Source organism: Elephas maximus, chromosome 22 (assembly GCF_024166365.1).
Source record: "Elephas maximus indicus isolate mEleMax1 chromosome 22, mEleMax1 primary haplotype, whole genome shotgun sequence".
Lineage (NCBI taxonomy): Eukaryota > Metazoa > Chordata > Mammalia > Proboscidea > Elephantidae > Elephas > Elephas maximus.
Window position 1 is genome coordinate 29,130,922 of NC_064840.1, and position 12,290 is coordinate 29,143,211.

Here is a 12,290-nt window from a genome sequence, read left to right on the forward strand (position 1 = left end):
GGGCCCCTCTTCCGTGCTATCTCCAAGGCTCTATGCTGCCAACTGCGCCATCTTCTGCCCCCCAGGAACCTCCCCTCTGCCTTGGGGCTTCTTGGCCCTGCTTTCCTTGTTGCTCCCCTTCAGGTTCCTTTGTGAGCTCCTCTTCTTCTCTTTGTCTTTTACAGGCTGGAGCTCCCAGGGTTCAGCATAGACCCTCTTCCTTCTCCCTCTCCTAGGACATCTCGCTTACTCCCAGGGCTTGGTGTCCATTACCTGCTAACACGTCCCCAACTTCCATTTCTAGCCCAGACTCATTCATTCACTCACTCACTCACAAATATTTGTTGCCAAAATATTGTCACTGTAATGTAAGCTTCATTGTGCAGGAACTGTCTGTCCTGCTTACAGGACAGGGCTCCCAGATGTTAGGGCCTCAGTGACACTTGCTAAATGAATAAATGAATTGTGGGCCTCTTGGGACTCACTCTCTCAAACCTTGCCAGGCACAATCCTCACCCTCCCAGGGAGAGGAGGCCTAGGAGGAACCCAACCTGCTAATCTGTGCCCAAAGTCACACACAGGAGGGTTGGGGCAACTCCTAAAGATCCCCAGCACATGCCTCTGGCCCCCACTTAGCAGCTGAGGAAACTGAGGTCCAGAGCAACAAAGCGACTTGTCCACAGTCACAGAGCAATGCAGTGGCGGAGCTGACTCCTGGCTCACAGATGGTGCTCTTGCCACTTGTCTTGGGGAACGGTGGGTGCCAGCAGCCCCAGAGGGGCTCCCTCAGCTCCCGAGGCACTTGACAGCAGCGAGCGTGGCGTATTTCTGTCACCTTACATAATGGCAGGCAGGTAATAACCACTCAGTCTCTGCCGTCACCGTGCATAATAGGCAGGAAAATGAATTCAAATGTCACTCGCTACAATAAAAGAAAGTATTCTTAGCGTGTGCAGCCTTCAGTGGGGCTGAGGCTAGGGCACGGCGCCTTCTCAATGAATCACCTGGTAAAGGAGGAGCGAGAAGAGCTCAGTGATTGCCTGGCAACGTCAGCCCTGAGAAAGTGTAATCGCTGGGGTTATTTTTATAAGTGCGGATGGTGAGTGAGTGAGTGTGTGTGTGTGTGCTTGTGCGTGTGTGTGTGCAAGGGTGAGTGGAGCAGGCCAGGTGCACAGGGACCCGGAAGGGGGTGAGAGAGGGCTTGTGCAAGCGTGCACACGAGTGTGTATGTGCATGCATGAGACACTCAGGGATCTGGGCACACGGGTACCGTATGCGCACCCACTGGACAGCCAGCCTCATGAGGATAGGGAATCTTCCGTCTTCTTCACTCCCATTCCCGGGTGCCTAGCTGTCCCTGACCCATGCTGCTCTGTGCCATCGAGTCAGTTCTGACTCATAACAACCCTATAGGACAGAGCAGAACTGCCCCATGGGGTTTTCTAGGCTGTAATCTTTATGGGAGCAGATTGCCAGGTCTTTCTTCCGTGGAGCTGCTGGGTGGGTTCAAATCACTAACCTTTTGGTTAATAGCTGAGTGCTTAACCACTGCACCACCAGGGCTCCTAGCACTGTCCCTGGCTAGAATAGGTGCTCAACTGTTCACCACTGTTTTCTCAGTGCCTGGCCCATGTTGTTCGCTGCCCTCGAGTTGGCCCCTAACTCATGGCAACCCCATGTGCAACAGGGCAAAATGCTGCCTGGTCCTGCAACATCTCCATGATGGGCTGCAGATTAGACCGTTGTGATTCAGCACATTTTCACTGGCTGATTTTCAGACATAGATCACCAGGCCTTTCTTCCTAGTCTGCCTTAGTCTGGAAGCTCTGTCAGCGTCATGGCAACACGAGCCTCTACTGACAGACAGGTAGTGGCCGCACACGAGTTGCATTGGCCAGGAATTGTACCGAGTCTCCCACGCGGAAGGTGATAATTCTGCCGCCGGACCGCTACTGCCTCGCCTGGTGGCGCTAACTCCTTCCCTGTTAGCACAGGTCCTAACATACAGTAGGACCCTTACAAATGTCTTTTCAATGAATCAACGAATCAAACCAGCCCCACTGTCCCTTCATCAGTATAACCCACCTTGTTTCCACCACCCCAGTCCAAGCCACTATCATCTCTCTCCCTCTCCTTCCTCCATCATGGCTCCTTCAGCCCATGGTCCAAGCAGTGGTCAGAGGGCCTTCTAAAAACTCAGATGGGAGCAAGCCACTCTCCTGATTAAAAATTAAGAAACAAAAACCTAATGGCTCCACATTGCATCCAGAATAAAACCCAAACTCCTCCCCAGGACCTCAAGGTCCTGGGGTGGCTCGGATCCACCTATCTCCTCTCCCACCACCTCACTCCCACTCCCTTTTCGGTTCTTCTGAGGAGGCGACATTTTCTGCCCCAGGGCCTTTGCACCTGCTGCCCCTCTGCTCTTCACACAGACACTTTCTCTTCCCTCAGGTCCAGTTAACTATGGCACCTCCTGAAGGAGACCTTCTCTGCCCACACTCTCTAATCCTTGCTTCCCTCCACTCTGTGATTTTCTCCAGCCCAACTCTGGGCCCCTCAGATCATTTATCACGATCCCTGAGGATCCCCTATGTTAGTTTCTGCGCTAGCTAGCCCAACGTTGGACGCCTGGTGAGCACTCACACTGAATGGCCATGTGTGGGCGTACTGATGGGAAGGTGAGGCCCCAAAGCTGTTGATCTGATTGAGCTGGGAAAAAACACACTTCCCAAACTGCCAGCCCTCCTTGTTGCCCTCACCTGCACCTCATCTGCACTGCTTTTTATTCAATTCGAGTTTATAGGGACTTGCATTTTCTTTCAATAGGAAACTTTCTATCGCTCTTTCAAATGAAAGCTTGCCATCAATGAAATGTAACTATTAAAGCAAACCCAATTACAAAAGCAAGCATCTTTTTAAAGCTAACTGGTCAAGGTAGCCTGCTCTGAGGCTCCTCCTGTGCCCAGGCTGGGTCCTTCTCTGTTAGATGTTGAAGACCCGGAAGCACCCAACTGAGGCTTTCTCTTGCTGTGATCAGGAGAGCTGGAAGAGAATTATGAGGGTGTAACTGTCTCACTTTGACATTCAATGGTATTTATGTCTTGCTGTCTGTGAACACAGCTTCTGCCTTCCTGCCTTGAACTTTCCTGTCCCAGGGAATGAGCCAAGCCACTTTTCTAATCCCTCCTGGTAGTCAAAAGACATCCCTGAACCAAACTCCAGGAGGCAACTCTGGGTCCAGAGGGCGAGACTGGGGGTCACTGGGAACCTCAGTTTCCGCTTCTGGCAAATAGGAATGTGGATCCCAGTCATGATTGCTTGGCTTCCAGGCAGCTGTGAAGGTGAACCGGGATCTCAGAGGGCAAGCCTCTCATGCCCAGGAGGGAGGGATCTTGACTGCAGTCTTCCTTGAGCCTCCAGCCACCTCCCGGGACAGTTTGGAATTTTTATGTTTCGGTCTTTGTCTGCAAGGGGGAAATGTAGGCCTCTTTACATAATTTTCATCCCATGAGGCCGGGAAGGGGGTCTGCACAGGTGTTTTCTGGAGGGAGGAGGGGGAGCTGGGAGCCTTGGGGCGGCTGTCACTGGCAGGAGGCCAGATGCGCCTGCATTTCAAAAGGACAGAGAGAGCAGGGCAGCGTTATTGAGCACCTACTGTATACGTGCCTGTGCTCTAGCTGCCACACACACCCTAACTTACTAACTCCTCCAAACAACTCATGAGGCAGGTCCTCCTTCCATTTTACAGATAGGGAAACAAACTCAGAGAGGGAAGGTGCCTGCCCCAAGTCACACAGCTGGGAAGTGGCGGAGTCAGAGCTTGAACCCAGGTCTGCCTGGCTTCAAATCTGTGATCTTAACCTCTGTGCTTTTAGCCTACTTTTCAAACAGCTATGACACTTACAGGAATAATAATACTTCTTTTATGTGGGCAGATGTTCCGAGCTCCCAGGGGGCTTTGGGAACATGGGGGAAGCCCAGAGAGATAAGGTGACTCGTCCCGGGTCACACAGTGTTTCTGGGTCTCCCATCTTGCAGCCCCCTGGTCCCACTGCAGCTGTTTCTGTCATCATTCCACTCTTCCTCCAGCCTGCAGACAGCCCATCCTTTCCAGAGAATCTTGTCCTAACTGGCAGAGGCCTGCACCCCAGGGCCTGGCAGCTCCCAGTTATTCAGGGTCACTTGTTCCTAAGCCCCCCCGCCCACCCCATGCCGGAGAGACCAGGGGGTGACTGTGAGGGGCACGAGATGTTATTTTCCACAGAGTAAGCATCTGGCAGGGACGTACTCCATTTTTCTCTATCTCTAAAGTAAAGCGACTCTCTAGGGAAGAGGTAGAATTTATGATGAAATCCAGGGATATCCCCTAAAACGAAAGCTTCCACCAGGCCACACTGACCAACAGCCTCTGCTTGGCCTTCATGGCCTTGGTGGGGCAGACTGACCCCTGGTTTCTCGGCTTTCAGGATGGAAAACCACTCCCCTCCCTGTCCCTCAGCCCCTACAGGCTTCCCTCTCCTCTCTCCACAGGCTTTTCTCTCTTCTGTCTCTCTCACTCTCTCCGTCTCTCGGTCCATCTTTATCTCTGTCTCTGTTTCTTCCCATTTCTTTGCTTTATGTCCATGTGACTTCAAATCCTGTGCACTTTACGCCAAAGGATGGAACAGGAAAACAGCTGTTAAAGGACACACGCTGTAGCTACACACTGTTAGCTTTTTTTTCTTTTTCCTTTGGGGTGGAACTCAAAGGGAAAAAAATCCATAAAACAAACATTTTAGGAGATGAGTAAAAGAAAAAGGAAACCTCTTAAGAAATTATTTTTTTTAATAATTTATTTTCATTGTTGTTGTTGAAAATATACACGGCAGAGCACACACCATTTCAACAATTTCCACACGTACAATTAATTCCGTGACATTGATTACATTCTTCGAGTTGTGCAACCATTCTCACCCTCCTTTTCTGAATTGTTCCTCCCCTTCACATAAACTCACTGCCCCCTAAGCTTCCTATCTAACCTTTCGAGTTGCTGTTGTCAATCTGATCCCCTAGAGACAGTTCTTTAAAAGAGTACCATGCTCAAGGCAGACATTTTTTACTAATTAAGCTAAACTATTGTTTGGTTTGAAGAAGACTTCAGGAGATATTTTTGGTTTAAGGTTTAAAGAGTATCTCAGGGTTATTATTGTTATTTAAATTTAAAAACCAAATGAAATTCAGTGCTTTCTCCTTTCTCAAACCAGTTCTGAGTCCAAATTCTCCACCCACCCCTCCCTGGGGCTCCTCTGAGCCCAGCTCTTTGAGAAATGGGAAGAAGACTGCCCCCACCCCCCACCTCTGGGTGCCCAGAGGGTGAGATGCTCGGGAAAAGTCTATGGGGAGGGGTGTTTCCATGCCCTGCACCTGCCCCAGGGTACATGCTCCTGGGATGGTTTCAGCTGTGTGGCCTTGGGCAAGTTGTTTGCCCTCTCTGAGCCTTGGTTTCCTTATTTACAAAATAAGGGGTCTGGGCCTTGCCACCCAGAAGTGTCTCCCTCCTGGCTTTGGAACCCAAACAACTTGATGGCAACTACCCACAAAACAAGAAAAGGTGAGGGGAAGGGAAGGGGGACAGATGAAGTTAGTAGAAGCCAAGTGGGGGAGAAGAGTCCCCTCTGGGGTAGAGGGCAGTTGCTGGGCAGGGACTTTGGATGGGCAGCTCTGGGCACCTTTCCCCATGTCCCAGCCCTGGGTTAAAATTCTGACTCCACCACTGACTCTCATTTCATCTCCTGCTCCCTCCCCCTCCCTCAGTCTACTCTGGTCACAAGTCTTTGCTCTTTCTCAACTCTCCTTCCTTACCTTTCCACCTCCCGATCTTTGTTCTAGCTATTCCGTCCACCTGGAAGCTTCCCCCACCACCTCTTGACCACTACTGCAGACTTCAGCTTCAGCTGCCTCCAGGAAGCCTTCCTGGATGCCCCTAATCTAAATCAATCCCCCATTAAGCCTCTCATTGTGCTTTTTGCTTTCCCTCTGGAGTCCGGATCTCAGTTGTGGTCCTGATGGGGTTTGCTGTTGACGTAACACCAGGTGCTCAGTAAGTAGCCCGGAAAGACTGGATCTGCCTCCTCCGGTGCCCACTAGGCTTGGGCTCCACCTGAGGGATGGAGAACGAAAGATAGTGAGCTCCCCATGAGTTCCTGGATGATACCAGGCAGGGATCCCAGAGGTTGATGCTCAGGGGGTCCCTCATTCCTGTGTATCAACTCAAAATCAACTAGGGAGTTTTAATTCTCACCTCAACTCCAAGAGCCAGATTTTGTTATTCCAATTTTCCAGGTGAAGAAACGGAGGCTCCGAGAGGCGAAATCACTGCATCAGCCACACAGCTAGGATTTGAACCTAGGCTCCACTGACGGGCCAGTCTGCCCGGCTGCCCCTCCAGGGCCGACAGGTGAGTCATTCCATCCAGTCCGCTGCCGAAATATTCTAGTTGATCCGTGGCTGAGGACCAGAGAGATGGAGCAGTTTGGCCTTGCTGGGGATCCTGGCTACAACCTGTGCCGCCCCTCTGTCCCTAGGGTCTGGGACAGGAGGCCTTCTCTGGGGGGTGGGGTGGGGGAGACAGATTATCCAATAGGCAAAGTAAGCACAGTGCTTACTTTGTTTACTAGATCATCTGTAGTGAACAACGTCACATTTTTTCACCACATCAAAGGTTCTGCTTCTAGGTATGGCTGGCATCTGTCTCTCTCTAAACCCCATAGCAGGTTCCTACAGAATTAAAGCCTCTTTTAGAATTTACTTTTCTCAACTGGGGCAGGGACACCCTGGTGGTATAGTGGTTAAGTGCAAGGGCTGCTAACCAAAGGGTCGGCAGTTCGAATCTGCCAGGCGCTCCTTGGAAACTCTATGTGGCAGTTCAACTCTGTCCTATAGGGTCACTATGAGTCGTAATCGACTCGGCGGCGCTGGTTTTGGTTTGTTTTTTTTGTTTACTATTTTTTATATGCCTAGGAGTCCTGGTGGCATAGTGGTTCAGTGCTACGGCTGCTAGCCAAAAGGTCGGCAGTTCAAATCCACCAGGTGCTCCTTGGAAACTCTATGGGGCAGTTCTACTCTGTCCTCTAGGGTCGCTATGAGTCCGAATCGACTGGACAGCAGCGGGGTTGGTTTTGGTTAACAGAGGCAGATGGCCTAGTAGGCAAGGTAAGCGGGGGTTTACTTGCACCTAAGTACATGAAACTAGATGAAACCCATGTGAAATTGTTCACTACAGATTAGTGAAACCCATGTGAAATTGTTGACTACAGAGTAGTAAATAAACACAAGTAAACCTGGGCTTACCTTGCTATTGGATAATCTGCCCTTGCCTCAAGCCACCGGGGGCGCGGCTCCCGTGCCCGTATTTCAGCCGCCACTGCCGCTCCGCCCGCCATGGGTGCGCGCAGTTAATTAGCAGGTCTCGGGAAGTTCATCAATAATAGATCTGGTGGCGGCGGCTGATTGCCGGCGCGCGACGGGGCGGGCAGAGCCCGTAAATCAGCTTGACGGGTGGCTGACCACGCCCGGCCGCCGGGCGGGGCGCGATGAAGGCGCCGCCCTTGGCAATGAACCGGGCCACCGGGCTGCAGGGCTGGGCCGGGGCGGCGGCCGCGGACCCTTTCTGTCTCTCGTTTTCTCTTCCTTCTGTCTCTTGGAGTCGGAATCCACTCGACGGGAAGTTTTCTTTCATTTCTTTTCTCTTTATCTCCATCTGTGGCTCACTTCCTCACCTTTCTTTTCTCTCTCTGTCTCCCACCCCTCCCCATCGTCAGCCTGGCCCGGGGGTCTTCCGAAGTCCAAGCTTGTGACCCTCAGGTATCCCCTGAGCACGCGCAGTGGCTTCCTTGGGTCCCACACCCACGCAAGACTCTCCCCTCACCGGCCTGGCCCCGCCTCCCATGTGGTTACAGGCCCCTCTCAGCTCAGGGTTCCTGGGTGTCTCTAAGCCTCAGTTTCCGCCTCTGAAATGGGAATAATACAGGTACTCCACGTGGAGTTCATGGGCCAATGCAGTGCCAGACTGGTAGCTGGTGTTGGGTGCCCTTGAATCTGACTCACAGTGACCCCATGTGACAAAGAATTGCCCCATAGGGTTTTCTTCACTCTAATCTTTCTGGGAGCAGATTGCCAGGTCTTTCTCCTTCAGAGCTGCTGGGTGGGTTCAAACTGCCAACCTTTTGGTTAGCAGTCGAGCACTTAAGGATTGTACCACCAGGGCTCCTTAAGGGCCTCAGAAATGCAGCTCTACCTCCCCCCAGCCACGAGCAGCCACACTCAACCCTTGCTTGCAACACACTCAGCCCCCACAATCCCCACCTGCTCTTAGACATGTGATCATGGCCACGCTCTGCATGTGCCAACATATATGCACCAGTGCATGCGTGTCCACAATGTCACACACTGATGAACACACACATTCATGTATGCACCACGGACACGTGTGTCTATCTGTGTCAAGTCCACGCGTTCATCCTGTACACCTGTAAGCACACATGTGTTGTGTTCACTTAGGCCCAAACTTGCTGCTCTCTCCTAAAGTTCCTCTAGTTGAAAGGAAATCCACAGGCCCACACTCAGGTTCACGTGCACACACAGAGCTCTATCTACACACATACACGATATGCCCACGTGTGAGCGCTGGCACACATACATGCACACCTGAGTTCAAGCCAAACTATGCTTGCCTGCATTTCCCAGGCGTTTTGTAGAGAGAAGGAACTTACCAGAGAACTCGGAACCTCAGGAGGGTCTCAGGGGCTGGTACTGGGGCTGGGGGAGCTCGGTGGGTCTAGTGCCCACATAATAGAGGTTTGCAGGCTGCCCTGCCTGGGCTCACCCATGGATTTCATTCAGCTGTCCCAGTGAGAGCCCCCCAGCAGGGGTCACCCTCCCTGTTGGTGGGTATTAACCTGGGCACCATGCACACGCACGTTCAGTTATGACCTGCACAGAAGAATGTCAGAACCCCAGAGCTGGGATCTGAAGGCAGAGCAGGAGGTAACCAGGCAAAGCACAGTTTGGGGAGAAGGTCTACCTGGCAGAGGGAATGAATGGTATGTGAAAAGGTCCTGTGGTAGGAAGGGACAGGTGTGCTCTGAGATTAAGAGAAGCAAATGTGTCTGCCGGGGCCACATTCCTTGGCTTTCCCCAAAGTGTCCATGACCCTGGATAATGGGCAATTTTGTAACTTAATGCAGAGCGTGACTCAAAGCCTCTTGTACAATCTTGCTAAGGAAATGTTCCTTGAATTCAGGTCTCCCAGCCAGTCTCTACCCTACTTTTAACCACAAAAATCTTCACCCAGCCTCTCTAAATTCAGCCCCTCTTCTTCTGCCTTAGGGTTCCAATGTCAAAGAAGGTCTCAGGCATCTAAGGCCAGGCTCAGGAACCTCAGCTTTGGGGAGCATTGGGCCAAGCAAGGGCAGGCTGGGAGGGGGAGGCTGGCCGTGAATATGCGGCAAGTTGCCATGGGCAGCTCTCTGCCTGTTTGCTCTTTGAGGCCATACAATTTTACCAGTGCGAGAGCAGCTGCCCATCAGGATGGTCAAGCAGGATTAGATCCCAGTGGGGTGGTGGCCTTCAGTGCCCCCAGCACCTTCCAGGCTGCCCCACCCCAGGGCTCGTCCACTGTGCCTGCCTCCCTGACAGACCCCAGACTGGCCATCACCTGCCCAGGCACAAGATTTTGTAGTTTCAGAAGTAATTTCCACCTGCTTCAGGGGGGCTCTTCCAGACCTCTCAGAGTGGGGTCACCATGCTCATTTGACAAATGATGACAAAGCTGCAGGGAAGGTGAGCTGCTTAACCAGAGCTCCAAGTAGAAGTTAAGGAGAAGAATCAAGCCTGAACCTGGACTCTCAAGTACTATAGCAAAAGAGTATTTTTTCACCCTTGGTTTCTTTTTTTTTTTACCCACCTACCCACCCACCTTTCCTTCCATTCTTTCATGCTTCCTTCCATCCATCCATCCACCTACCCATCCATCCACCCATTCTCCCATCCACCTACCCATCCCCCTTATTTCCATCCATCCACCTACCCACCCATACACCTGTCAATCTACCATCTATCTGTTCATCCACCCACCCACCTGCCCATCACCCATCCATCCATCTATCTATCCATACAATCATCCACCCGTCCGTCCATCCATCCATCCATCCATTCACCCATCCATTCAATAAACCTTGTGGAGCACAGACTATATGCAAGGTACTGGGAATACAGAGGTAAAAAACCACAGCTATGTCCTCAGAGAAACAAACAAATGGTGATAATACCAATGGAGAAGGTCAGCAAACATCCCTAATACCCATGCTGTGTGCTGAGTAGTGCACCAGCTGCTGAGGATTGCAGCATCAATAATGACACCAGCAGCAATAACACCATCTACCATGGCTATTAATGCCCCTTTTGTCAAGGCTGAATGTATGCCAGCAACCAGGAGAAGTTTCTTAGAGTCATCTACAAATATTGATTTTGCTCCTACTGTGTGCCAAGCCTGAGGTATTTGATCTGAATTATTCACTGTCACAATTTTGTGAAGCCTGGGTATTTTGACTCTTGTTTGGGAAATAAGGGAACTGAGGCTGGTGGGATGGGGCGGTTGAGGGGTGCAGCAGGAGCCAGGTGGGGTGTGTTGGGCTCTGTCCCGAGGTGGCTGAGGAGTGGAGGCTTCTTGGAAGGGTAGATTTGGCCTGCCTGTGGCCTGCACAGGAAACACCTTTGCCCAGCAAACAGGATGGTCGTTTGCCACGGGAGCCTTGGGGTACACAGGGGCTGGGGAGAGGGGCCCAGAATAGCTTCTGCCCTCCCTGTACCCCTGCCCCCTGCCCGGCCCCTGTTAGCTGTTCTGCAGCCCTGGCCCCTCCAGTGTGTGCAGCTGGGAACCCTCACGCTGGAGGCTGCTTCCTCTGAGATGCCCCTGGGCCTGAGCCCACAGAAGGGAAGCAGAGGCTCAGAGAGGGGAAGTGGCTAGCTCTGGGTGACCCCAACAGTGCATGGTGAACCGGTGGTTAAATCCAGCTTCCAGCTCCAGGCCCAAAGCTCTTTCAGGATTGAGGGGTGGAAGGTGGCGGGGCTTGGGGGCGGGGGGGTGAAGAAGGGACTGTGTTTGGGGGAGTCTTCCTTTGGGCCAAGCTACCACCTGGGCAGATCTAGTTCTTTCTTCTCTTGGGACTTACAGGCCCCCTCCCTGTACCCCATTCCCCCAGGGGACAGCTTTCAGTGAACTGTCACCCACTCGGGAGCAGCTGGTGACAGGTCCTTTCCAGGATGCTTCAGAGGCTCTTCCTAAAGACAGGCCACCCTGATGGGGGATTTCTGGCATGGTGCACAGTGACACGGGACAGGACAGGATGTGGCCACCCTGCTTGCACCCTGCGGTCTGCTGAGCCACTTCAGCCTCAGCAAACTCTGAATCCAACCCATGCTAAGTGTCACCCCTTCCCCGCGCAAAGTGGCAGTGGCACTGCAGAGAAGAAAGGGACGCGGACAGCTCTGTCCCACCTGGGGGGCTCCAGCCTGCCCCCAACGTGCCGGGAGCCCAGCCCTGCCTCTGCCCTCTCTGGGCCTCATGACAGAGCTGGGACAGACATCGATCAGGGGTCTTTTCTCTGTGGAATTTTCTAAGTTCATTCTGACTTCTATGAATTTATTATATGAACATCCTGGTTCTAAGATTTTGTGGTTCACAGAATCCACCTTTCCAGAATTTCTGCAACCATGTGCACCATGAGTGTTCTGAGAGAGTTGCAGGGTAATCCCCCGAGGCCACACTTCAGAGGTGTCCCTCAGCTCAGGCCTTGCTCCTGCACCCCAAAGTTATCTACATGGTAGCTTGCCAGCCAGCAGGGGCTCCCCATGAGAAAAATGTACCCCTAACAGGACCTAGACACCTCTGCTGACATGACAGAAAAAAAAAAAAGTGGGATAGAATTCCTCTCACCTTCTCTCCTCTTCTTCCTTTCCTTTTCTCTCCCATCCTTCATTTCTTTTCAACTCACTTTCTCATTCCTTCACTCCTTTCTCCAGTCATTATTCATTCAAAAAACACAACACAGAAACAGTGTTGCACACACTTGTGTGTGTTCACACACCTGATATGTGGACTTCAGTTCATTTTATGTGGGCAACGGTAAAAATGACCTAGGACACTTTTTCAATAAAGTGGGATATACCAGAAATGGCAGAGTCTTCAGGATCCCAGTTAAAGTCCCTGCTCTCCCATTTCCAGGCTGTGTGATCTTGGGAAAGTCAATTTGCCTCCCTGGGCCTCAGCT